At 40.5% G+C, this 25,795-nt stretch overlaps 2 long non-coding RNA genes across 2 annotated transcripts; both read right to left on the reverse strand.

Annotated features, from left to right (window-relative positions):
* Positions 1 to 8,428: 8,428 nt before the first annotated feature.
* LOC128947374 (uncharacterized) lies at positions 8,429 to 14,141 on the reverse strand. The gene is made up of 3 exons (XR_008484045.1): positions 14,086 to 14,141; positions 10,310 to 10,422; positions 8,429 to 8,484 (listed from the first exon to the last, which is right to left on the reverse strand). It is a non-coding gene; the product is annotated as an uncharacterized LOC128947374 (long non-coding RNA).
* LOC128947375 (uncharacterized) lies at positions 14,137 to 18,652 on the reverse strand. The gene is made up of 3 exons (XR_008484046.1): positions 18,560 to 18,652; positions 16,732 to 16,872; positions 14,137 to 14,183 (listed from the first exon to the last, which is right to left on the reverse strand). It is a non-coding gene; the product is annotated as an uncharacterized LOC128947375 (long non-coding RNA).
* Between the last annotated feature and the right edge of the window lie 7,143 nt (positions 18,653 to 25,795).

Here is a 25,795-nt window from a genome sequence, read left to right on the forward strand (position 1 = left end):
CTGGATTTGGAAGACCAGGCTGTAAGGCCCCCATTGATTCCATCTGTTCATTTACAGCCCGTAAATCATGTATCAAACGATATTTCCCTGATTTCTTCTTGATAACAAAAATAGGTGTATTCCAAGGGCTCGTAGAAAGTCGTAAGTGTCCCTGTGAATATTGTTCCTTTACCAATTCATGGGCATGCATAAGACTCTCCCCTTTTAATGGCCATTGCTTAACCATCACCGGTGTATCCGTTTTCCAGGTGAGTGGAATGGGGAAAGTCCAAGCAATGGCAATTACCCCAAAGGGTGATGATTAGTTAACACCACTCCCAATTGTGTTAAAATATCCCTTCCAATTAAACAAGAAACTGTAGGTGGTAATTGAACAACTGAAAACACAGCAGATACTTGTTGATCATCAATACACACTAACAAAAGTGGTGATCTACTTGCTAATGTAAATCCTCCTACTCCGGTGAGCATATTTGATGATGGGAACAGAGGCCAATGTTGTGGCCATGCTTCTGGAGAAATAATGCTGGTATCTGCTCCTGTATCCAATAATCCATAAAGGGTTATGCTTTGATGTCCATGGGTAATTTCCACCTTTTGTTTTGGTCTATTTTGTAAATCCACAGTTAAAAGTGTAACACCAGTAGAGCCAAAACCCTTTTCATCCCGCGTTTGTCCAGTAAATGATGGTATACCAGATGTCATTTGACATAGTGGTATTAATTGTGCAATGCGTTGTCCTTTTGTTATTTTAATAGGAGGATAAAGGGTGTAAACCATAATTTGTATTTCCCCTGTATAATCCGCATCGATAACACCAGGCAATACAAATAATCCCAGCATAGTTATTGAAGAACGTCCTAATAACAATGCTCCACATTTTTGTTCATTCAAAATGAGAGGACCCTTTACTCCAGTTGGTATCCTCTCAGGCCGATTCGTCATTAATGTGACGTCTACTGCTGCTGATAAGTCCAAGCCGAGGCTGCCTTCTGTGGCTGGTTGCAGACAGGGGGTGGCAGCGATGTTGCGTCGGCAGCTGGTGTTTCCGATGTCACGGCGGCTACTTGTGTCTGGGCGCGGCTCGCCTGCTGCGCGCTCCTGGGATAGTTTCCCGACCGGCGCCTACAAGCTGTAGAGTTGTGGGAACTGGATCGGCAGTTGTGACACCATATCCCGGTTGCTTGACATGTTCGTCGCGTGTGTCCCTCACTGCCGCATCTGTAGCACTTGAGGAAAGGTCTCGAGCTCTGCGTGACCGCCAGTGAGCCATTTCGGAGAGGAGCAAGAGCAGCTAACACCTGACTTTGAGTAGACCCTGCTTGCTTTTGTAATCCTAACCCTAGCTCCTTTATTGCATCTACTATAAATGCCTGTGAAGCTGTTGGCATTAATGCCATTCGCTCTAATGCTTCCTCAATGGTCCAATTTGCCCCCAAAGTAGCTAACACTCTTTGTGTTACTGGATTGCTATTTTGAAGAGCACACTGCTTCAATAGCGCCCCCTTCATGTAGTCTGCGACACCAGCCCGATCTATAGCAGTAGCTGCCCTGTCTATAAAATTCCCAAATGATTCTTCTCTACCTTGTTTAATGCCCATATAAGCCGGTAACCCTCCTGGTTCTTTAACCATATCTATTGCAGCACGCACTAACCGCATAGACTCTCTAAGCTTATCTGCTCCCGATATCATCTGTGCCTCTGTACGCAAAAATGCCCCTAAGCCCATAAGCTCAGCTACTGTCACTCCATGTAATGGATCTCCTTGAGCTCGCTGTACAGCAACTGACTCATTTACCAAAGCGTGCCAATGTGCATTAAACAGTAACTGCTGATGCTGAGTAAATATCAACTGAACTATTCCTCTTAAATCATTTGGGCATAAAATCTGAGTATTAAAAAGATAATCTAACATTTGCCTAACAGGTTCACTTTTTACTCCAAACTGACTAACTGTAGAACGTAACTGAGCTAGCAGCTTCCAGTCTAAGGGCTCATAGGCTGCTATATTATGCGTAAGGTTCCCCTGTGCATCATATTGTGGTGTATATGTAACCGGACATGCAAGACTAGAGACTACTTCCATCGCCTCGCCATCCCCCATTTGCATTACTTCTTTTGCCACAGCAGCCCAAGCTTCCCTTCTCTGCTTAGCCATCTCCCCCCATAGGTCACTGTGTGCCCCCGGGATAGGATCTGACTCTTTAAGGGTGCTATGCTGCTGGCATTTCGGTACCGAGACCGAGGTTTCCGGCGGGGGATTCAGCCCCCCCGCCGGAGCTGACTCATACTGGGGAAGCGGCGGAGGCAAAGCCGGTGAAACCGGAGCTGGCTCGCGCGGGGGAAGCGGCCCCCCCCCTACCGAAGTCGAGGGTGAAACCGGAGCCGGCTCACGCGGGGGAAGCGGCCCCCCCCCCACCGAAGCCGAGGGTGAAGCCGGAGCTGGCTCGCACGGGGGAAGCGGCCCCCCCCCCACCGAAGCCGACTCTCGCGGGGGAAGTGGCGGAGGCAAAGCTGGAGACGGAGGTGAAGCTGGCTTGCTCCCACCCCCACCATCCAACCTGCCTGAAGCTGGCGGCGGAGGCGAGCTCTTACCTCCACCATCCAGCCTGCCCTCCTCCCCCAACAGTAAAGGTGCAGACGGTTCCACACTATTTATAGGAAAATCCTGCACACCACTCTGCTGGGGACTCTTAGGCATAAGTATCTGAGTTACAGAAGGTGCCAGGGGATCATCCTCACGACCATACCCTATATTCTTCTTATAAGCTTCTGTTGCCCTTTCTGCTGCCTTTCTCTCAGAAACCTGCTGAAGCAACGTATTATACACCACCCGCCATAACTTGCCAAATTTCTTTGCTGACTTATCATCATCTAACACTGCATCCCACAGGATATCCCCAAACTTTTTCCACTCTGCTATCTCATGAACTGTATGTGGGTTAGCAAAAATCCCTTTAGAATGACCATAAGCTAATAACCCTGGTAACTCCTTTTTTAAATCTACCCCTTTTACTCCTCGCTTTTCTAAATATGAGGAGAATAGGTCGTATGTCGCTTGCCTATCCATACCTATATATCAGCGCGCGCTGTTGCAGCTCTTCCAGGCTCCTGCGACATGTAGAGACTTGAGATACCATTGTAATCCTCAAGGGTGCTATTAAAATCCGGCACCGTCCCGGCTGCAAGGACTCTCACCCAACTTCCTCGACCGTGGCGAATTTATAATCCAAAAGAGCGAACGTTCAGAATGCTGCCTTTGCCCGCATTCTCCACCATTTGTCGGAGGAAGGAGACCCAGACACCAATTGGTTCATCCAAGTCCGATTTATTGATCGAATACGGCGGGTTAAATATGGTTCTTAATAAGCTTCATACATATTGCAAAAGTTGAGCTCAGGATTGGTTAGTTACATATCAGCAACTACACCTACTTCTACATTCTTATGCTTATTCTTCTGTTACATTCTGCAGATATTCAGGACTAATCTCACCTCCCTTTCCTCATGTTGCAGCAAGGCCATCCGGCATTCTTGCCTGTCAGCAGTCACTGAATCGGAGACTGCTGACCTCCCTTTCAAGCTTAACCAGCGGCATTAAGTCAGTATGGCCTTTCTCAGCTAACCAACTCTTAATAAAATCCTCCACAGAACTCAGGTAAACCAGTTTTGTGCCTCTCTGTCTCTTGGAATAGACTTAACACTGAATGATAGGAAACATTCAGGTATGGGTGAAGGGAAAAATAAGAATATTGATGCCTGCAAAAAGAGACTTGGAAGTGGCAGAGACATTATAAACAGGGTTTTAATACGATGTGAATTACAAGCACTTGATACAGAGGGGATGATATATTGATTTTCCTCATTCTGAACTATGCCTGTCACTAAGATCAATGGAAGTCACAAACCTATATCAAGGAAATTATAATATGTGGAATTATTTATAGAATGGCTGCTCCAGGTACACATCAATTGCAGCATCATAATGGCCCGACTTATGACTGAGGACAAAGCCATCTATTACATATTGTAAATGAGAAAGTGTGCATTGCCATCATTGCTTCATTTTCCACATTTTTCATAAGTGAAAGGAAGAACTAATAGAAGCATTCTTGTACAGCCTTTTTTTATAAAGAAGCAACAAACATTGTAGAGTTTATCACTAAACGACAACAATTCCACTTACAAACTAAGTCATTAAAAGAACAGCTACAGGCAGTATTTTCCAAAACAGAGTTATGCAATGTACACCAAGGCAAATACGCTGAAACTTTGGGAATCACTTCTGGATTGCTCAAAATTCTGGGCACCCTGAAGAAGCTGAAAAGCAGCAGCACACAGGAGGGCAGCATCTCCAAGCTGCTGGTGGCAAGGAAGCATGAACCTGTAAACGCATGCTTCCCTTTTCCACTGCAAAAGCTCTGTCACCACTGGCAGACAAAGAAAAAGTCTAATGGCTACACAGGCAGGCACCTTTATAATTTTCATATCTCAAAATTATGGCATTTCCAATAAAGTCTGCTTTTGAATCACCATTTACTTCTACAGTTCACTTAGTTTCACAGCAGTCTCTACCTCCCACTGTTAACTCTTAAAAGAAGCCTTTCAAAGGTCAACCCAAACTGTTAGGATTCTAGATGGTAAAACTGAATTTTTCATGTCTACTTGTTCTTCTGAAAGGCTTAAAAGCAATTTGTGACAATCAGCACAAAGGGATTTGATTGACAAACTTTAACAAAGTGATCTAGAGAAGATTCATTGGGAAAAAAACTGCTAAAATTGCAAATTAAATGGCAAATAGTTTTTCTCTGTCTGCCCTTGAAGGAAAATAGGTTCTCTTCTTAGACGTGAAAATTTTGAATTCGGGAGGGAAAAAGAGGAATTTGGCTGGGTTTTTTTTGTATTTTATTTTTAAACCTCTAGTATTGTGTTAGACTGATAGCAACCAGCATAGTTAGAAGATTTATTTCTTTACTATCCTGATGGTGCAAATTATTTTGTATGCTACTGCCACTACTGCAAAGCCTTTGCTTTAGTCCTCAGACAATCCTATTACCCAAGTCAAAGTAACTCATTTTTCACCTACTTTAAGTCAGTTCTGAAATTCATATACAGGGCAAGAGCAGGATAAAGCTTTTGTCTGTTTGAAAGTACAGCATAACTAATAGATTTTACATTTTTGTAATGGTGCTTCAACCTCATATACCCATTTGCTTGTTTAATTTTTAAGTATTATTCTGATTTTTTTGCCTTTACAACATTCTTCTGTGACTTCAAATTACTGTTGCCTGCAAATATAACTAATGTGTTAATCTTCTCAACTTTCAAATCACTCACATGACATAAACCCACTCAAAACCATTTATATTTTGATCTACAAAAACCTACTACATTTTTTTACTAAAAAGTTCAGGTTTTTTAAAATTATATTTATGTCTGTGAAAATTTTCCAATCTCCTACTCTACTCAAAGCTATTCTAACATTATGGCGATTTTATGTAATTAAATTATTTTCCTGTCTGGTAACTTACTGTAGTTTACATACTTTTGTATTTATTGGAGACATACCAGAAAAAAAAAAAAAGCATTTGAAATGCCAACAAACAAAATTTAACACAGAAAACTCAGAATTCATTAATGATAAAATATGTAGTTATGAAAGACTGCACAAAACTCATTCACTCACTGAATCACTACAGAGACTGAGGGATTTATGCAAGGTGCAATACATCCAAAACAATACAGCTCAGTTCAACACACCACATCTCACTGCATTAGTAGCACTTGTAAACTAAACCTACAGCTAAGCCATCTCAGCTCATTTACTCTTTATAAAATTACCTTTTCTCTTCAGAGCAGCTATCTTTGCCAAAGGACAAAGGGTTTATGTGGGCAAACCTACAGTATTAATCTACACATTAAGCACCTATTCTGGCAATAATAAATATGAAGGTCCAGAATTACCCATTACAGACCGTAAACATGCTTGTTTACTTATTAGGATCTTTATAAAGCCACCATACAAACAATTTGTGTTTAAGAAAAGTCCAAGATATGATTCAGTTACTTCTTTGCAGGCTGACCAAAATATTTTCTATTAGTTTTGCAGTGACCTTTGTTATATGTTATTCTAGTGTCGGGGATACACATTTTAAAACTCCTCTTGACAATGTGATTAGAACTGTTACTATATGATTAAAACTATATGATTAAGCTCATTAAAACCAATGATGAAAGTTTCTTTAGATAATCTAGCATGTGGATTAATTTTATGATTGACATTTGTTTGCTCAAGAAGGTTTTTTTATTCATCAAAGACTCAGGTAATGAAAAATCTTTACATCTTTTAATTACACATTCCTGATAATATCAGCCTCAATTTCTGCATAGTTGCAATTTAGAATAAAACATGTTTTAATTCACTTCTTCTAAAGCGCAGTAAAGATTTCATCAGGTATTAGTGGCAAACACCACCAGTCCAAACCTACTTGGATGTTTCTTTTCAATAACGTGACTAGTAAGAATTGCCATGCGTAACAAATTTTTCTTTTGCTTTCTCAGTGTTTGTGTAGATGTCGAACAAAAAATTTAATGACTGCGCAAATGGTTTTTAAAATACCCTCAAAATTGAAAGATAACTTTTTTTAAAAGCAACTGCTGCTCAGACTACTGCTCATATTCTACACTCGGTGAGCTGACCCTTGCAAGATTTCACATATCTGTCTCACAAACTGTTAATGACAGATAAAACACACCGCTGCAAAGAGCCTGCCCTGAGGTGACCCAGCAGCAGTCAGGCTGCTGCTCAGGCAGGCCTGGGCTCTGCTGGGCACTCAGAACCAGCCTCAGACCCTGTGCAGGCAGGCCTGGGCTCTGCTGGGCACTCAGAACCAGCCTCAGACCCTGTGCAGGCAGGCCTGGGCTCTGCTGGGCACTCAGAACCAGCCTCAGACCCTGTGCAGGCAGGCCTGGGCTCTGCTGGGCACTCAGAACCAGCCTCAGACCCTGTGCAGGCAGGCCTGGGCTCTGCTGGGCACTCAGAACCAGCCTCAGACCCTGTGCAGGCAGGCCTGGGCTCTGCTGGGCACTCAGAACCAGCCTGGGCTCTGCTGGGCACTCAGAACCAGCCTCAGACCCTGTGCAGGCAGGCCTGGGCTCTGCTGGGCACTCAGAACCAGCCTCAGATCCTGTGCAGGCAGGCCTGGGCTCTGCTGGGCACTCAGAACCAGCCTGGGCTCTTCTGGGCACTCAGAACCAGCCTCAGACCCTGTGCAGGCAGGCCTGGGCTCTGCTGGGCCCTCAGAACCAGCCTCAGACCCTGTGTGCCCGTGGCCCTGGGCTCTGCTGGGCACTCAGCACCAGTCTGGGCTCTGCTGGGCACTCAGAACCAGCCTCAGACCCTGTGTGCCCGTGGCCCTGGGCACTCAGAACCAGCCTGGGCTCTGCTGAGCACTCAGCACCAGCCTGGGCTCTGCTGGGCCCTCAGAACCAGCCTCAGACCCTGTGTGCCCGTGGCCCTGGGCTCTGCTGGGCACTCAGCACCAGCCTGGGCTCTGCTGGGCACTCAGAACCAGCCTCAGACCCTGTGTGCCCGTGGCCCTGGGCACTCAGAACCAGCCTGGGCTCTGCTGGGCACTCAGCACCAGCCTGGGCTCTGCTGGGCACTCAGAACCAGCCTCAGACCCTGTGTGCCCGTGGCCCTGGGCTCTGCTGGGCACTCAGCACCAGTCTGGGCTCTGCTGGGCACTCAGAACCAGCCTCAGACCCTGTGTGCCCGTGGCCCTGGGCACTCAGAACCAGCCTGGGCTCTGCTGGGCACTCAGCACCAGCCTGGGCTCTGCTGGGCCCTCAGAACCAGCCTCAGACCCTGTGTGCCCGTGGCCCTGGGCTCTGCTGGGCACTCAGCACCAGCCTGGGCTCTGCTGGGCACTCAGAACCAGCCTCAGACCCTGTGCAGGCAGGCCTGGGCTCTGCTGGGCCCTCAGAACCAGCCTCAGACCCTGTGTGCCCGTGGCCCTGGGCTCTGCTGGGCACTCAGAACCAGCCTGGGCTCTGCTGGGCACTCAAAACCAGCCTGGGCTCTGCTGGGCACTCAGAACCAGCCTCAGACCCTGTGTGCCCGTGGCCCTGGGCTCTGCTGGGCACTCAGAACCAGCCTCAGGCTCTGCTGGGCACTCAGAACCAGCCTCAGACCCTGTGTGCCCGTGGCCCTGGGCTCTGCTGGGCACTCAGAACCTGCCTCAGGCTCTGCTGGGCCCTCAGAACCAGCCTCAGGCCCTGTTCGCTGGCAGCCCTGGCCTGGCTCAGAGTTCCATGGAGCCCCACGTACCTCCTCATGCAATCCAGCGCCCGGATGAAGAAGTCTTTGTGCAGCTGGTGCCTGTCCCTCAGGATGGAGCACTGCTCCAGCATCACTGACATGGATGTCCTGTCTTTGGCACTCTTGCAGCAGGTGAAGCGCACTCCGTTCAGCTTGCGGCAAATCTGAAACACGGGCAGGCCCCACAGGTCAGCCCTTCCTTCCTACCAGGCTGCGCAGCCCTACAGCTCTGCAAGCCCAGCGAGGGCTTCCAGACAGCTACAGCACTTCTCAAGAAGAAAACACCTTCTGGAAGTTAGTACCAGTACACTGAATTCCTGAATTTGACATGGGACTTTCATAACTATAAAAGAAACAGTTCCTTCACCGTTTCCTCACTGAATGCAGCAGCTGCCCTGTTCAATGAAAGCTAAATTGTCTGAATATCTGATGAATGAAGATATGGTGAGTCTTAACTCACAAACATGAATGTAGCAGACTAACTTCTTGTGAAGGTATGGAGTCAGACACATCTAACTTACATAGTTTTTATTTTCAACAGGTGAACTGTTCAATGTATGGCTCACAATTAATAAAGTTTAACAAATTGCTGCCATGGATTGTCTACTTTCACTTATACTTTGAAAAAGTTATAACACATAAAGGAAACATGACATTTTGGAGGATGATTCTTCCTCTTAGGAATCAATCTGTGGTTGTATCATTCCATTAGTTTATACTATGGTTTCAAATGATATTTTACTAGAAAAAGAAAAATTGAAGGAGAGCTTCTGTGCCCAAATCTACCATTTCCCAGATATAACCTGTCCTGAGAAAAGGTAATACTTTGCTTACACCTATCCCTGGGGAATCACAGGTGTAATGGTACAAAACCTCAAAATGTTTGTGAGAATGCAGCAAGGCAATAAACTACAGCAGGAATCACAAAAAGAAACTTCCCGCATTGGCTATCATGGGAGAGCTCGCAGGATGAACTGGAACATGAACTGAAACATGACCAGTGTCAGTCCAGCAAATAAGTGTTTCTTCATCTAATGCTAATTGCATTCTTAGAAATTCTATTAAACAATAAATACTATTAAATTCTATAAAAATCAAAAAATACTTAGAGCCTTTAAGTTCTTTGTGATACCATGGTGAGGACAATCTCAAAAGTTTAATTTAGGGAACCAATTAAGGGAATCTTACTTAGAATCCAAAGAGGTACAGGATAGTGAAGGAGAACCTATGAGTGTTTCTTCCATCATATAATTGAAAATTTTAAAAGTTAAATCTGTTTAAAAATTTGAACAGTTGCACTGGGATTTAAAACAAGTACTATATGATAATCTGCTTAAATAATTATGTGAAAGAACTGTTTCATTGAAGAGATTAATTCTCTTTGCACTAGTATCTTTGGAAGCCCCCGATTCATTGGGGCTATTCGATGTGAATGAGTCCTAAAAAAATTTTAAAATATTAAAAAATCATTTATAAAATAAAGTAAAAAAATCCCAGGTAATTATTCTGGATGAGTGATGGGCTCATATGTGGAATCTTGTACTTCCACTGCAATAAAAAAGTGATATTGCACAGCTACTGCACTGACAAAGTTTTCTTCTTACATCTTTTTCAATAAATAAATGGAATATAGAATAACAGTGTGTAGATCACTAGGACCAGAAATACACATTTCAGAAAGTTAAAGTAAGGGAACCAAGCAATCATGTCCCACATCATACCGCAAGGACACTAAAAAATTATTTTGAGTAATTTTATATTATCAAAGAATGGATATCAAACAAATCACTCAAATTCTAGCAGGTTCTACCAGTTTAAAAAGTGAGAAAAAGAAATTGTCTGCAAAAAACTATTACAGCACATCTGCCTCCTTTAACCAGTGAGTTTTCCAGTCATTTCCTTAAAATCCATTGCAGTTACAAAGTCAGCAAGCTTATGAAAATGAGTTTATGGTTAGTTCATCAATTTCTTTGAAACAAGAGAGCTCACCGTTGCAGCCAGCCACATGATTTCTACATTCTTTCTCTTTTTGGCCTGGATATTTTGATGAAGACTTTCTAGCAATCCCTTTAAATCATTTTGTTCTTGAAAATGTGGTAAACCTGGGAAAAAAGGACGAAAAAAGTTGCTCATTTTGATAAGGTTGGTCATATGATTGTCCCGACTAAAGAATGCTCATGGTAAAGAACAGGTCTATTATTTACAGCCTTGTTTTGGAACACAGGATAGAAATTACCAGCTAAATATTTAAGGAATAAGCAAACCTTATGTCTTTTGAGTATTGCCTTGTCCTCCCTAAGATCTTCACGTGGAAATTTGAAGTATCTTCAACCTTTATCTTATAAATGGATGGTGAAAAACAAAACCAAATCTCTGCTGTAGTTCTGTTCATCAGCTATTACAAACATTCAAAAGAAATCAGAAAAATAAAAAAAAAACTGAGTGTATTACAACCTGCTTTGATGGGATGATTATTTTTTAAAATTAAAGTAAAAAATTAGGGTTTTGTTTTCAAATTGAAACATCTAGTTTTTGTTTTAAAATATGCCTTAGATTTTTCCATAATGTAAGATAAGGGTTAAACAGCACTTAGTATCCCCTCTAAAAAGTAACAAAGTATATTTCTCCTGAAATTAAGTGGGGCTTTATTTTGAAGTAGAAAATAATTTCAAGTTTGCTTAAAATCCAAAAATTTACCTGCTTGTTCTGGGTATGGAATTTAAGTTGAAGTTTAATTTATCCTACATCTCCAGCAAAAATTCAAGAGTAGGCAATTTAATTTCCCCCTCTGTTTCATATGTATATAGAGGAGGGATTTTTCTAATGTTGCATTTATCCTTGCTAGTTCTGAAAATCAATAAAAACATGCAGAATCTGTTTTTTGAAATTATTTCTTCTCATGGTGGCAAAGTAAAAAGAATTTAAATCATAGTTATCACCAAATAAAGGGGCCAGAATCAAGTGGAACAAAGTGAAACTAAATTGATCAATGGATTTCTTCAAGCAGAGAAAGTAAATTATCCATCCAGTGAGGGGAAAAAACCCCACAACCCAAGCCCCAAACCCAAGCCCAAAAACTTATACTCAATTGGAAGAAAAAAAATGAGGGAAGTATTAATGAAGGTCAATATCCATTCTCCTAACGTGATCCAAGTTGGAATGATCCCTCTCATCAACAGGCTTTTACCTTTTACATCTAATAAATTCTGTAGTTTCCCTTATCCATGATTCATAGGAAGAAGTACTTTAAATCTATTCAAAAAGAACTAAGTTGCTCCAGTCATACTGTGCTGTCTAAAAAAACTCACAAACAAACAAGAAAAAAAGAAAAAGGGAGGAAAACATACATCCAGAATCTGTTTTGCAATAATTTTAATGTGGATTGTTTTACCTCTGTATCACAAGCTCTGATTGTACATTAGATAATGTAGAGCACATAAAACCACATCACACTCTGCTAGACTATTACACTTATGGGTGCATCTGTTTCTTTAAAACAGAGAGCACAAAATGGCAAAGATGCTTTGAGATGATGCAAATGTATCACTAAACATTCTATTGCTCCCAGTAGCTTTCCTTTGGGTCACAGCAGAAAACGTGACATCTCAGAGGGATGACTTCAGCACAGGTACAGCAAGAGTCTCCTAATTCACAGTACTGCCAAAGGGGTTGCACCTTGACTGGAAATGATCAATGGCCTAAACTCCTTGGGTCCCCCACAGTACCAAACCACCAAATCAGGCTGATAAGGGGGAGAAGCCTGGAAATACCAAACAGCCTTTTTGTTTTCAGGTACTTACGTACTACTAAACAACTATCTTACGTTTTTGGACCCTTACTGTCTTAGTATTTCTATAAAAGCAGTACCATTTTGAGCTATATTTGGTCAGCATTTTTGGTAGGAACCTTGCTGGAAACATGCTCTTATTTTCAGTTTCTGCTAAAAGAATTTAAGAAGTTAACAAATGGGTAAATGACGAAGTGTATGTTCATCCTAAAGACAGAAAGTCAGTGGATGCTTAGTTACAAGCAAGACTATTATTGCCAAGGAGAAATACAGACACAAGAGGAAAACTAACAGCGAAGGTGGCAATACCTTTCAGGGAGTGGGAAATTGAATTCTTTGAAAGGGAATATATGAATGAGGCAGCAGGCCAGGGAGGCTGCCAAGGGTGGATCCAACAGCCTGGCAAATAGGGCTGCAAATGCTCAAATTCTGTTGGGCTTTTTGAGCACTGTTTGGAACTGACAGCTTTGGGAACACAGTCCTGCATTGATTTTGTAGCACAGATTTGGCATTATAGGAAATTATCTGGATAGGTGGGACAAAACCATCAAAAAGCCATCAATATTGAATGCCTCTCACCTGGCCCCAGCACCAGGGTTGCTGCCAGCCTTGTATGGAGGTTTGTCTTCCAGACGAGGGGGAACAGGAGTGGGATTAAGTCCTGCCACAAATGAACAAGTTTGAGAGCTTCCCTTTTTTCCCAGGGGGCTGGTTTAAAAGGCACATTTCTCCAAGGCAAAAGACTGACTCTGTATACTGGCAGGGAGCTACTGGGAAGGGCAGTGGAACCAAAAGATGCTTTATGTTCCACAAAAAATTGTATAAAGAAGAGACTGAGTTCTTAAAGGTAAAGAAAAAAAGCAAGAAAGTTATAATAACCAGAAAATACACGATGAACTAGACACAATTAGTTCTCAAAAGCCTTCACAGTCTGAAAGAAGTCCAGGAACTGTGTGGCTCACTAATAATCCTTCAGGAAGGCAGTACAAGTTTAAATTGTGTTAATGAAAAGTAGCCAATACTGTCTGCATGCAAATTTTTGCTTTTATAAAATAAAATCCATTTATGAGGTAGCAGATCTACCTTAGTCCTAACCTGCATGAGGTTAGTTTTTCGAGGATGTTTTCTTAGCAAGATTCCCCTCAATTAATCACCCAACTTATTGTATGAGTTTCTCTGTAGACATCCTGGAAATAAATACTAGGTCTGTGGGGGGATGGATGGGCATCCTGCCCATCATTTAGGAAGGGCTTTTGTTTCTGTCAAAATGATTAACAAATTAAAATCATCCTGATATAAGAGATAAACATGTATACATACGCATGTGATTTATTAAAGTTTTACATAGCATTTAAACATCAGGCAGTTAAATCTCCCACATTTGGGACTATAGTTTGGGCATTAAAACTAACAGGATTCGATTGATGCAGATGTTTTCTTCAGTCCTTGCTTCTGGCAATCAGAGTAACAGCATAGTAATGCTTATGTTTATAATACAGAAGTTCTATAGAAGTGGAATACAGGGCCTATTCCAATGAAACCTTGTCGTTCATATAATGATGATGTGGCTCATTGCTTGTATTTGATCTGCAGATTTCTCCATGGTTCACCAAACCTCAACATATTTTCAGAATAAGAACAGAGGGTATGACTGAAGCTGATGAAATTGCCCACCAAGTATTTATGTAAAAATACAGTAGGTACAGACTGTCCTCTACATGAAATATTAACAAACTTATTATTTTAATAACTTAAAATAGCTGTTCAGTTCATCATTCCTCTGTTTCATTTTCTCTGTAGTTTCTGCTGTGGCACAAGGCCTGAAATCACTCCTGAGACCAGCAGGGTCATGTACAGGTACAAAATGTTTAAATTTATGGAACAAGTTATGGGATTCTGCTAATATTACTGTCTTATAACCTTCTACCTACTCAAAGCTTTTCAAACCGATTTGGACATTGCATTATTTTGTACTCACAATCAGGAGGCATTTTTTCTGTAAATAACTTGTAATATTCTTTGAGAAGCTCTAAGTTTTCCTGGTTAATGTTTTCCTGCAAAGTGGTATCTCCAAACCTATGAAAATACACAATAAATTATGAAAAAAACCCAAAACCCACAAACAACAACAAAAGATAAATTATCCTTCATAGTTATTTCTTTGCATAAAGAAATAACTTTGGTGCTAAATGCATTAGATTTTGTCAAACATGCAGTAGTTAAGTTCTTGTATGCTTTGGAATTAATTTTTGGAAATGAGATCATCGCTGATGCATACTTCTTCCAAAACTTTATTAACAAAGCAATCTATTTACAAACATGCAATAAGGCACTTATTCTTTTCCCCTCACAAATCGTGAATAAATGGAAAGGCACTTTGGGGGAATTCCAATTCCAAAAATTGGGTACCACAGGCAGAGAACACCAACTCTCCATCTCTTAGTGCTGCTACTGCTTAAGCATACCAATTTCTGTAAGAGCTGGATAATATGGAAGTGACACAAGATGGAAGAGAAGCTTATCTACAAAATAACTGTAGCTATAAAAACAAATATCTTTCTCTCTGAGACCAAGATTTCTACAACAGCCACATTTCACATGCCAAGAAACTAAATCTCACGGTACTACAGGAGATATGATTGTAAAGACACGAATGTCCCCATGACAATTAGGGCCAAAGTTTTGAAATTCATCTTCAGAATAGATTTGAAAAGGGAATGGAGGAGTACAGGAAGAGAGGCATGGGCAGATAAGTGAGAAACTCAGAGAGAAGGGGACACAGATCAGAAGATACCAAATATGCTGCTAAATTGGGAACAAGGGAAGCAAATATTTCAACAGGCCACAGGGAGAAGATGTAACTACTTCCTTAGTAGCCATTGCTGCACTGTCACATGAGAACATTTCTTTTAAATCGGAAACATTCTCAAGTGTATTCTATCAAAAAACAAATTAAAAGATTTTTTTTCTAATACAGTAACATTTCCTAGAAATTTGCCACGAAAGTGTTTTTATATTCTCAGGTTCTTTATCCCACAAACCCCTCCATGTTTTTAGCCATAAATCGTGTGTGGTGTTTTCAGTCTCAAAAACAAATGTACAACTTTAGGAGTTAAGCAGCATTTTGAATTAAGACAAAAGCAGACTGTAACTGCATGCATTAAAGCTGCTTCTGCATTGAACTTATTTTCTTGGCAGATATTAGTACATATCCATATTTATAAATATGCAGTTATTTTGTTTTCTCCTATGGCTTTCTTTGCACACAATGTAAAATGACCACTGGGAACAACACTTCCTGCCACTTCACTTGCAAGCCAGGCATCTTTTCATACCAACTCCTCTACAAGCCCCCAGGTAATCAGGCTATTTCTAAATGTTGTCAAATTTTTCCTCAGACTATTCATAACTCAGTCCTTCCTGCCTATCTCACTCGTGTAAGCTCCCACCAGCCTGCTTCTTGCTTACCACATCATGTCTTACCTCTTATTTTTTGAGTGTCCCACTCAGAACTGTCATGACTGATTTTGTTGGTTTTGCACATTATGAGTTTGGCCACGTCACTCCTCTCAGCACTTTTCTCTTTATGTCATCAGAATAACCTATTTTCATTTTCAAGAAGTTTCCAAGTTCTCTAACCAGCTATCCAGCTCTTTCACAGTAAAATGCCAGATTTTACTGTCTTTAGATTCAGTCTATGTCTCCCATTTCAACTTTCTGCCTAAATTTTCTCACATACCACCACTCAACTTGGAGAAGTGTCCCATAAACATTCACAAAGCTACCTGATGACATTCTTTAGTAGACTTCTTTAAAAGACTGGGTTTACTTGGCTGTCTACAGTGAACAGGAGATAAAATCCTGTGGTGTTTAACTTCTTGCCTATTACCCAGGTTAAGGATTTTCACTGTCTCCCTCCATTACTCCAGCTACAGCTTTGCTATAAGCTTTTGGCTTAGAGCAAATGCAACCTCAAGATAAGCATTAGGTATTTTGGACGCTCTGTTAATAAAAGCAGCTAAAAGAAAAGAAGTTTTAACAAAGTAGCTGTCTGTATTGACATCTTGACTTCTACTTTGCCGTTTTAGCCCTGCACAAATGTGGTAATTTAACATGACTGACAGATACCCTTCTCTTGGAAGAGAAAATTAATACGTTGGTGAATCCATGACTATTATTATACTAATTAATTAGTTTCCAGCAATCTGTTGCAGAGGAGTACTAATTTCTCTAGCTTATCACTTGTTTGGTCTCTTCAAACCCATCTTCAAGATGTAAGAATTTTGAATTTTCAAACTTGTGTGAGAATTTCAGAGTACTGCATACAACCAAAATTCTGCATCTGAAATAGAAATCCATTTTGCACCTGTATCCAAGAGAAACATGGCACCAACTCTGTGAAACGGAGCCCTGCTTATGATCTTATCTTCATCTGGACTTTTTCACTGTTCTACATTGCTTCATAGCTTGTGTTTATTTCCTTTAATACCTTTGAAAATACACACTGAGTCAATGTGAGATTGTCTAAGAGCAAATAACAAAGAAGATTTGTTTCTAATCCTGAGAGATAGCCTGTACCAGCATGGAGTACTTGGACAGAAAATGCAACGTGACTTTTCCTTACCTCTCTGCCAGTGTTTGCTGCTCATTGATTCCAACATTAAAGAGCACTGGATACATGCGAAGCAGCTTTCCCTCTTTAATCTCTTGTGGCAGCAGCTCAAACATCTTTGCTGGGAGCTGGACCTCTATAATGTAATGTTCACTAGCAACAATGAAAACAAGAGTGAGGATGGGGTTCTTGAATGTCAGGAAAAGTTTCTTCAGCCAGAGAATGGTTGAGCAGGTTGAACTGGCTCCCCTGGGAAGTGTCACAGCACCAAGCCTCACAGAGTTCAAGAAGCATCTGAACTCTCAGGCACGGGGTGTGATTCTTGGGAAGCCCTGTGCAAGGCCAGGAGTTGCACTTGATGATGCATATGGGTCCCTTCTAACTCAAAATATTCTGTGATTCTGTAAAGAATGTTCCAAAAGTGCCTCTAATAAAAGAATGGCCTCTAATAAAAGCATGTGAGCTCCTGAACAGAATTTCACCTCCCCTGGGTGGCTGGTGTCTACCACCCACACCAGATGATCAGTGCACTGCTAGACAGTGCCACACACTTTGGATTGATTTGTTTGTGCACACAGAATGTCAGGTTTAAGCACTTTCCTAGAAAAAACAATTACAAGTAAATATGCTGACTCTTCAAGATAAGAATTTGTAGTTTGATTTTTCTGTCTTGCATTTCTACAGTCTTTCACTCTCATTTATTGAGCCATACCATATAACAACCAAAATAAAAATGGAGGGTTTCTAAAAAAATTATTAGAAAATAACTAGATTTTCACCTTTTCATCTTTTCTTTTTACGGTTCACTTCCAATGCTGTTTGATAGGAGCAGTCTTATCACAGCTCTAAGAGGAATGGCACTCCTCCACATAAACCTTGTAGATTTTATTTTTAAAATTTTTTTAATTTTAATTATTCCCAATGTATTGCCTATCATATTCCAGCCTTCCTGTTATTTATTCAATCCCTTCTCAGAAAGCCCATATGATGAGAGTGAATCATCCAGATTAATTAAGTAAATCAGTGGTGAAAGCCCCCTTCAGAGGAAACATATATTTTCTAAAAGTTCCTGCTTTTAGCTGAATTTAATTTACAGTCATCTTAAGAGCAATGATACTATTAAGGAAGTGATTTTTGCAAAATAAAACTATTTGGAGCTTCAGACTAGAATAATAATAAAGATGAAAAATCCATTCCAATCTTGTTAACCCTCAAATAGCCAAAATAAACGGACTATTGCAGTTTATGTATTGACATTCAGCAGTACTCACGTGAGATTCATAAAGGATAAGTGATTTTGTGCAAGGATTTCTGAGACTGCCTATGTCCTGTGTGATTTTCAGCAGCTAAAAAAGGCTTCCATTTTTAAAAGTGACTACTAAGTTTTTAATACTAAGTGGCATCAGAGTTTTTTGGTTTCCATCTTAAAAACAATCAAGGCCTAACTCTTGGAACTGCAGTTTCATTTCTCATGCTGAAATACAAATTCAGGACATTCAAAAGCAAAGTTTCTCAGTTAGAGACCACATTTGTAAACAATGGCCTTGTCACTTGTCCAGGGTTCAGTATCCATGTGTGAATAATGCACCAGCAGCTCTGCACAACACAGACGCTGCTCAGATTAATCTGTATTAGTAACTGGAACTTCAGCTTTTTATCAGGAGAGTAACCCAGAGCCTACTGGCTTTTAGAATCCCTACTAACTCACCTTCTAAAAAGTAAAACAATGCACTTGCAATAAAACAGAACTCAGCAACAAGAAAACCATTAGACGGGTTTCATGGGCTACAGATTAAAACTGCAGCTCAGTTTCCTGGGCTCCAAGAAACAAAGTTCTTACCGCCTTCCACTTATAATAGGCAAAAAATCTTCTGACTTGGCTTCAATTACTCTAAACATTACTTTCTGCAAATCTGAAATGCCCACAGCCATGTCTTCGAGCATCCCTGCTTCTTCACCTACATGAAAAGATTAAAGAGACTATTAACAGAGTTGGCAGATCAGTCACTGTATAGGTCAGGGCAAAGCAATATATTTTCCAGTCTGTGCATCTAAAAATCACAGTTCTAAATCCACATTACAGTAACCTACATAAAACCAGACTCATTTCTTGAACTGCTGACAATTCTGTGCCCTAAATGGTAACCATGAGTATTAAGCAATTCTGAAAATCAGCCTGCTCTATATAGACATAAAATAACCTCAGAAAAGCCATTTTTGTCTATTCTGAAAGTTTTCAAAAGGCTTTCCTGCTGATGGAGGACAAAGGTTTTGAGAATAAAAACAAGCATCATGTAAAATGGAGAAGACAGCTATCTCCAAATGAGCAACTGCATAATAAAGCTGCACAAATGCTAAATTCCTCTACTTTAGTCAAAATCTCTGATTCAGGGAATGATTCCAATAGATCTAGTTCAAAGTTTGAAACATAAGGCAATTTCTCCCTCCAAATTTCCTTTTTAATGCATATCAAATAATGGCATGTGTAACAAACTATGAAACTGTTTTCAGGCTATCTTCACATTATCAGCACTGGGGATCAGGGCCGAGGCTGATAAAAGCAGTAAGTGTTTAAATCTTCCGTTTGCATTAGTTTTATAAACCTGCTATTTTGTGTCAGGTCTGCATGGAACAATAAGCAGGCCGTGTTCTCTGAGAAACTCAGAATGAAACAGATTAATAACTTTTGCTGCAGAATTAACAACACAGTGTCAATGACTTCAGCTGTGCTATTATGTGCAAGTCTACTGTCTTGTAAGGACAAGATTTGATTCAGCAAGCCAAATAAGAGGCTTGCTGAGGTTAAAATAAGAACTTCCTGGGTAACTTCTGGGCAGGGAACATAAGGAACTTTGTCCAAGAGCAATACTTACTGTATGTGCTAAGGAGTCCTTCATACTGCACCAGCAATCCAACAGTGTGAAGCTGTTGTAAAAATCCTTGATCATGTAAACCTGTGTGCAATTTGATTGCAAAACCACAGACCAATCCAGCGAGTTGTAAAGATAATTAAAACATGTGCAAGAGTGTTACAAGACAAACAGATACAAGACATTTCAACTGTTACAAGACAAACAGTTAAAATGAGGCTTGCCATCATTATACACAACAGAGGTAGCACCTACATATTTGAGAAATCAGCATAGGTATTTCTGTTTAGTGACTAAGTACATGATTTCATAATAATGTATTTTGATGGGTTTTTTGGGGGTGTATAAAGTAGTGAAATATTCTGTTAAGGTATATTAGATAAGCTTAATTTGTTTTGTATCATTGTGTGTTATTTACACTGACATAAATAAGACCAGAACCTCACTTGGCAGGCTTCAAACATGCAAGACTGTGAATTAAACATGTGAATTCTGATGGATTTGAAAGTGGTTCAACATCTAATGTAACTGAATCTCCTAGGCAGCTGCCAACTTAAGAGAGAAATTAAGTGAAATGTTTAGAAAAAAATCTATCTGAAAAAAACATGATATACAGGAGAAGACATAAAGAGCTTCAGTTATTTGCCAAGAAAAGACAGTTCTAAGGAAAGACATGCTAATAGTATTTAAACACTTAAAACACTGCCACAAACTGAAAACAAATTATCTTCTCCCTATTTCCAAGGTGACCAGGAGAAAAAAATCTCCCTGGCTTGGATGCTGCCTAGCCAGTACCATGGATTTCTACTTCCTATTTAATTTCTTACCACATTATAAATTATTTAGGTGAATATAATGGAAAATAAATGAAAAAGCTGTATCAAATTGTAAGGGAAAAAAAAAAACCAATGAGAAAGAAACCCACAAACACTGGCATGAAGAGTATGCTTATAATTAGAGCAAGAGAAGGAAGTGAGCGACACAAGACAACCTACTGCTTGGCTGAAGACGATGTCTCTCCTCAGGGTCAGCATCAGGCACTGGGGCAAGCCACAGGCAAGTTCCTGGAGCAGGACAAAGGCCATGGACTGCTTGGCCCTGGTCACCACCTCTGCCATGCAGGCCTTCAGCGTGACCACCTGCGGGTACAGCTGCTCGTACCAGTCACCTACAACACGACAGGTCATCTGCTCCAGACTGGAAAACTCGCAGTGAAAAACCCTTCTTCACTAGGAAGGATGGCAGGAGCAGCTGTGCACATCACCCTTCCCTTTAAAACAACCCCTGCAGCTCTCCCCAGACCACTGTGGGACCACAAATGCCACTGGAGAACATACTTATAAGCAGGATTCCATCTTACCACTGGGAATGGGGTTAAATCCCTGGCCTGAATCCAACTGCACTCTGAAACAATGGCCTTTTCCAACAGTCCCAGCATCCCTGTAAAACTGGTATTCAAGTGTCACAAACAGAGTACACAGGGAAACACATAAAACCTCATTTAGCACACAGAGATTAATACAGTGGCGATGGAGTCTCCTTTCAGGACTCAGAACTGGCTATGTAAGAAATGAAATAGCATCAAAAATGCAAAACCAGAGAGAATAACCAAATATTTAAGAAAAGGTGGGTGCTGGAGGGTAAAACACAATAACAAATAGGTATCTGGAAGGGTATCACCTACTTAATCTACAGGCTGGAAATATAAAAAGCTTCAGACCATATTCCTTTTTTTTTAGATTCTATGTTGTTCTCTTTAAACATTTAGACATTTTGAACTCATTTTAGCTATTTCTATCAGAGAGATGCAGAGTATTTTGAAACATGTTTTTCTCTATGAAAATACACGCTAGGCATATTAAAAAAAACACTCATGAAATGATTGAAAAATGTGATTCCTTAATACATTACAAATGAAACAGTGATAACTAGGAATGGAGGAGAATTGGAACACCTTACACAAACTTGCCCAATAATCCCAGCTACTCCTGAATTTCATATGATTTAATAAAATCAGACCTGCCTTGTAGTTGCATATGGCTTTGCCTACCCCTAAGTTGAGCAAATAATAAAAACAAATAAATAAATCCCCCTCCTTCAGAATCTACATCTCAGTTTGATTGTACAGTTTGAAATGAGGGAAATCAACACTCTAGAAGAATCTATATAAAAGTTGGGAATGCAACTGACAATGCAACAGTCTATAATTGGCTCATATTTTCTGTAGGTCAGTGTAATTAAGAATCAATGATAATTAAAATCTGTTGTAATTAGGTGCAAGACAGCAGCGTGTTGTTTCAGGTAACATTCTGAGTCAGGCCAGTAAAACCTCATTAGAACTGAGGAAGTTCTTGAGGCAGAAGACAGCTGCCTGTTGCCAGTCAATTTGGCTGAGCTCCAGAAAAACACACAAATTAATAAAACTGCAGCCAAGAAGACTGCAGAGAGCTTTGAAAGCTGGGAGAAATTAGAGAAAGCAAGGAGCAGGAAAGGGGAACAAGGACAGAGCATGCACAGAGAATCGGATGAGCTCTTTGTTAACTTTGTGGTCAGACAACATGAGTTTTACCACAGTCATACATATTTAACCATGAGTAAGTAACACAGACTGAGGAAGCATTCCCTGGAAAAAAGCAGTTCTGAAGCGAGTGTCATCCTGACAAAACAGACCATGAGCCACCCCCAGGCACAAGCTCCAGGTGATTTTATACATGTCATTGGCTAACAGAGTGATGACACGCTGTGTGCCAAACGCTGGTGTACACGTTTTAGAGAGGCTGCTGGAAAAATGGAGAGCTTGCAGCGCAGAGCTACCAAGATTTAATCTCCTTAAGCTGATGAAAAAGACTGAGCAGCAACTTGATTTCCCCTCTTCCTGAGGAGAAAATAACAAGAACTAACTGTGGTGTTTATTCCAGGGAATAAAAGCAAAAGAACAACCAGAGGCTGCTGCAAAACACAGACGAGTTTAGAAATAAGGTAGACAAAAAAGTGTAATGTACTGGAAGCCAGTGTAGACAGATCAGGCAATCTAAAGTCTCAGTCAAATTACAATCCTTTATTAATTTAAGCAATATACATATGCCAATAAAAGCATCAGCAGCAAAGTAAGCTCAAAGTCTAAAGTCTAAGAGTTCTCTTAGAGTGACTCAGTAAATCATATTGTATACATTTTAGAATAAGATATTTTTCAGAATACCTTTGTAGAATCACTTCAGGAAAGGAATAATACAAATTATTGCTTTTAACACATTCATGGACTCACACACATTGAGCCTTCGGATCTCAACTTTCTTTTAAATTAAAATCACAGCGGAAAATTGTTTGAAGAAGGGGTGAAGAATTAACTGAATGAGTGACCATCTAAAAAAAGGAGATTAGAAGCAAGAACAGAAGCGACAAGGAGACTCCGGGATGACTGGCAGGTTGCTAAAATGACATGGGCAGCCTGTCAGTTTGGAACACTTAGCATCCAGAAGAACTGTCAGAGTCTCCGGATAAAGCAAAGAAACTCAGCACAAAAATAGAGCTAGTCAGCCACGGGAAACTAAAACAAGGCATGAAAACCAAACATATTAAATTAAAAAATTAAAGGATGAAACTAAAAGGACAGTACCACCGCTATGCAGTTAGAATGAGATTAAAACAAAAGTGCATGTTCCACAAAGCACTGAGTAAATATTCCATGTTCATTGCCAAGAGAGTGATGGCAGCTCAGTCTGTGACAGGATTTGCCCTTTGGTTACTGGAAAACGCCCTTCAGCCCCATGTTCCTGTAATCAACAGGCTGTGCAGGCAAATGACCTGCTTAGCACCCAGCTAGTCAGTTCTGCGTGCTCATATCCAAGTTGCAATATGTCAAACCACATGTTAAATTTTATAAACTTTGGCAGAAAAGCAAGCTTCTGGTCTTTTCAAAGTCAGGCCCACTGAAATGCTCATTAAAATATGCTGGTAACCAAAAAGGATGCTTCAGCATAGTACTCCTATCTCCTTTAGCCCTAGCAACAGATTAAAAAAGCCAATTTTGTCACTGCTATTTGTGCCACCTAAAATCCATAAATTGCTTTAAGTCACTTCAAAACTTGAATGGTATGAAGTTAAAAAACCAAACCTTAAAGAAAAAGCAGAAGAATGCATAATGTTGTGCCCTTAAAGCAAAGGGGGGCACTACAGCCACACAAATGTAAGAAATACAAATATAAATGTGACGTATAAATGTAACAGCAGATACCCACGAGGTAACGTTTCACTTAAATTAATCACTCGCTACCTGATCATAAAAATATTCCATGACAGAATTGAAATAATTAGAGGTAAAAAAACATAAATGAGTTGTCTTTATGTCACAAAGTGATCATTAGACAAACTCTGTTTTAATGAAAAAGGCAGGCAAATCAAACCAACCAACCAACACAGCAGCAGTAAATCCCTAAAATCAGCATGAAATAATTAACCCAGAATTTGATTTTACTGACTTAGGAAAGGAACAGTCTTTGAATTAATGTTTTTTTTTTTTTTAAAGGGAGGTTTAAAAAGACAGAAGATTGCACATATTCAACTTTGCACCATAAAAAGGTCAGTGCCTTATTTCTTTATTTTGCCACGCAGCTCTTGGAGCTCAGCTGAACTGCAGCTGAGGGCTAAGCTCTTTGAAAAAGGAGGAGGCTTTGTACTCATAATGCTGCAGCAGTTCTTGCAGGAACAATAAAAACCTGAATAAGATTTCCTGGTGTTCCTGCACTTGAAGGTAGCAGTTTGCTTTGCACAGTTTGGGTGTCCAGAAATTTGGAATTCTTGGGATTTATTATTCCACTGCAACCATCCAAGATTTTCTCCACTGTCACATGGATTAATAGCTAAACCCAAAACCATCCAATAATACCTACATGAGCATCTCAGCATGCTTAGTCAGAGTGAAAACAGAAAGAGAGGACAAAGGTAATAAAAGACAAAGCTAAGAAAATCTAATACACTTTAAGCATAGGAAGGTTCTGTGAATGCTGTGCAACTAAATATTCTTATATCTTGTTTTAGTTTGTTGATTCAGTTAAACAGTCTTTCCCTTACATATTTTTCAGCTTCTGTTTTTAGCCAAAGTACTTAGAGAAAGTACTGCTGAAGGGGATTGTCTTGTATTCCTGGGCTACATTCAGCCCAGATAAGGATCCTATCAAAAAGAAAAGGATGACACAGAAGAGAGGGGAAAAGGGGAAAAAAAAGCATAAGTAAAACTTTTGTAAATACAAGCTTCAAAGAAAAGGAAGGAAAAATGTGAGGAAGAGGAAGGAAAGAGAAAGCTTTTCACATGTGACTGCTCTAAATAAATTATGTCTGCTGCTCAAGGACACAGACCACAGAAAAATTTTTCATCTTCATGACTAAACAATATTTTATAATAAAAGCTTTTCTGAAGATTCCAATAAAACTAGAGCACGGCTTTATTTCCCACAGAACATAGCTTTATTTCCCACTTCTACCAGCCTGCATTGGAAGGGATGCAACGAAAGATGTAGTCCCCATCCCCAGGGCAATGAAAGTCCGAAATTTTGAATCTAAACTTATATAGTCCCCAACAGGTATGAGATAATACAAGAAAAATAAACCCACATATGTCTGTAGCAATGTGAGTATGAACAGAGGTCTCCTGTAATTCCAGCTAGGAAATGTGGCAATGTTCCCCAGGTGCTCTTTGCAAACCTATGCTGAAGGTTATCAAGGGCCAGTTCACGGAGCTCATGATTCCATAATTCACTTAAAGGCAAAATCCAGGTGCAATCACACTGGCAACTCAAATTGTTTGTGATGCTAGGTGGATCCTGTGTGTATCAAATGGGGGAGTCCTCACGCAGAGGCAGCGAGGGAACGGCTGGGTGGGAGCTCTGACAGGAGGCACGAGCAGCAGACAGAAACAGCAGCCACATGCAGCAGCCAAGCACAGACATCTGTCGGGGCTGTGCCAGCACCAGAGCCAACGCTGTGTTCCACTGGCACCTCTAATGCTGCAGGACAGGCTTTCACATCACAACTCTCACGGAAAACGAAAAGGCAAAAGTGAAAAGAATTTAATGTTGTCACATATTTCTCCAAGGCAAACCTTGGAGAAATATGTGACAACTAGAGTCAGAAGAACAACAAAAAAGCCCTCTCCTTAAAAATCCTTCTACTCTTCCTGATTTATCCTGCAGAGGATTCATAATCCTGCG

The sequence above is a fragment of the Melozone crissalis genome, unplaced genomic scaffold (genome assembly GCF_028551555.1).
Source record: "Melozone crissalis strain CALT ecotype California unplaced genomic scaffold, PUWL_Pcris_2 ptg000100l_1, whole genome shotgun sequence".
Lineage (NCBI taxonomy): Eukaryota > Metazoa > Chordata > Aves > Passeriformes > Passerellidae > Melozone > Melozone crissalis.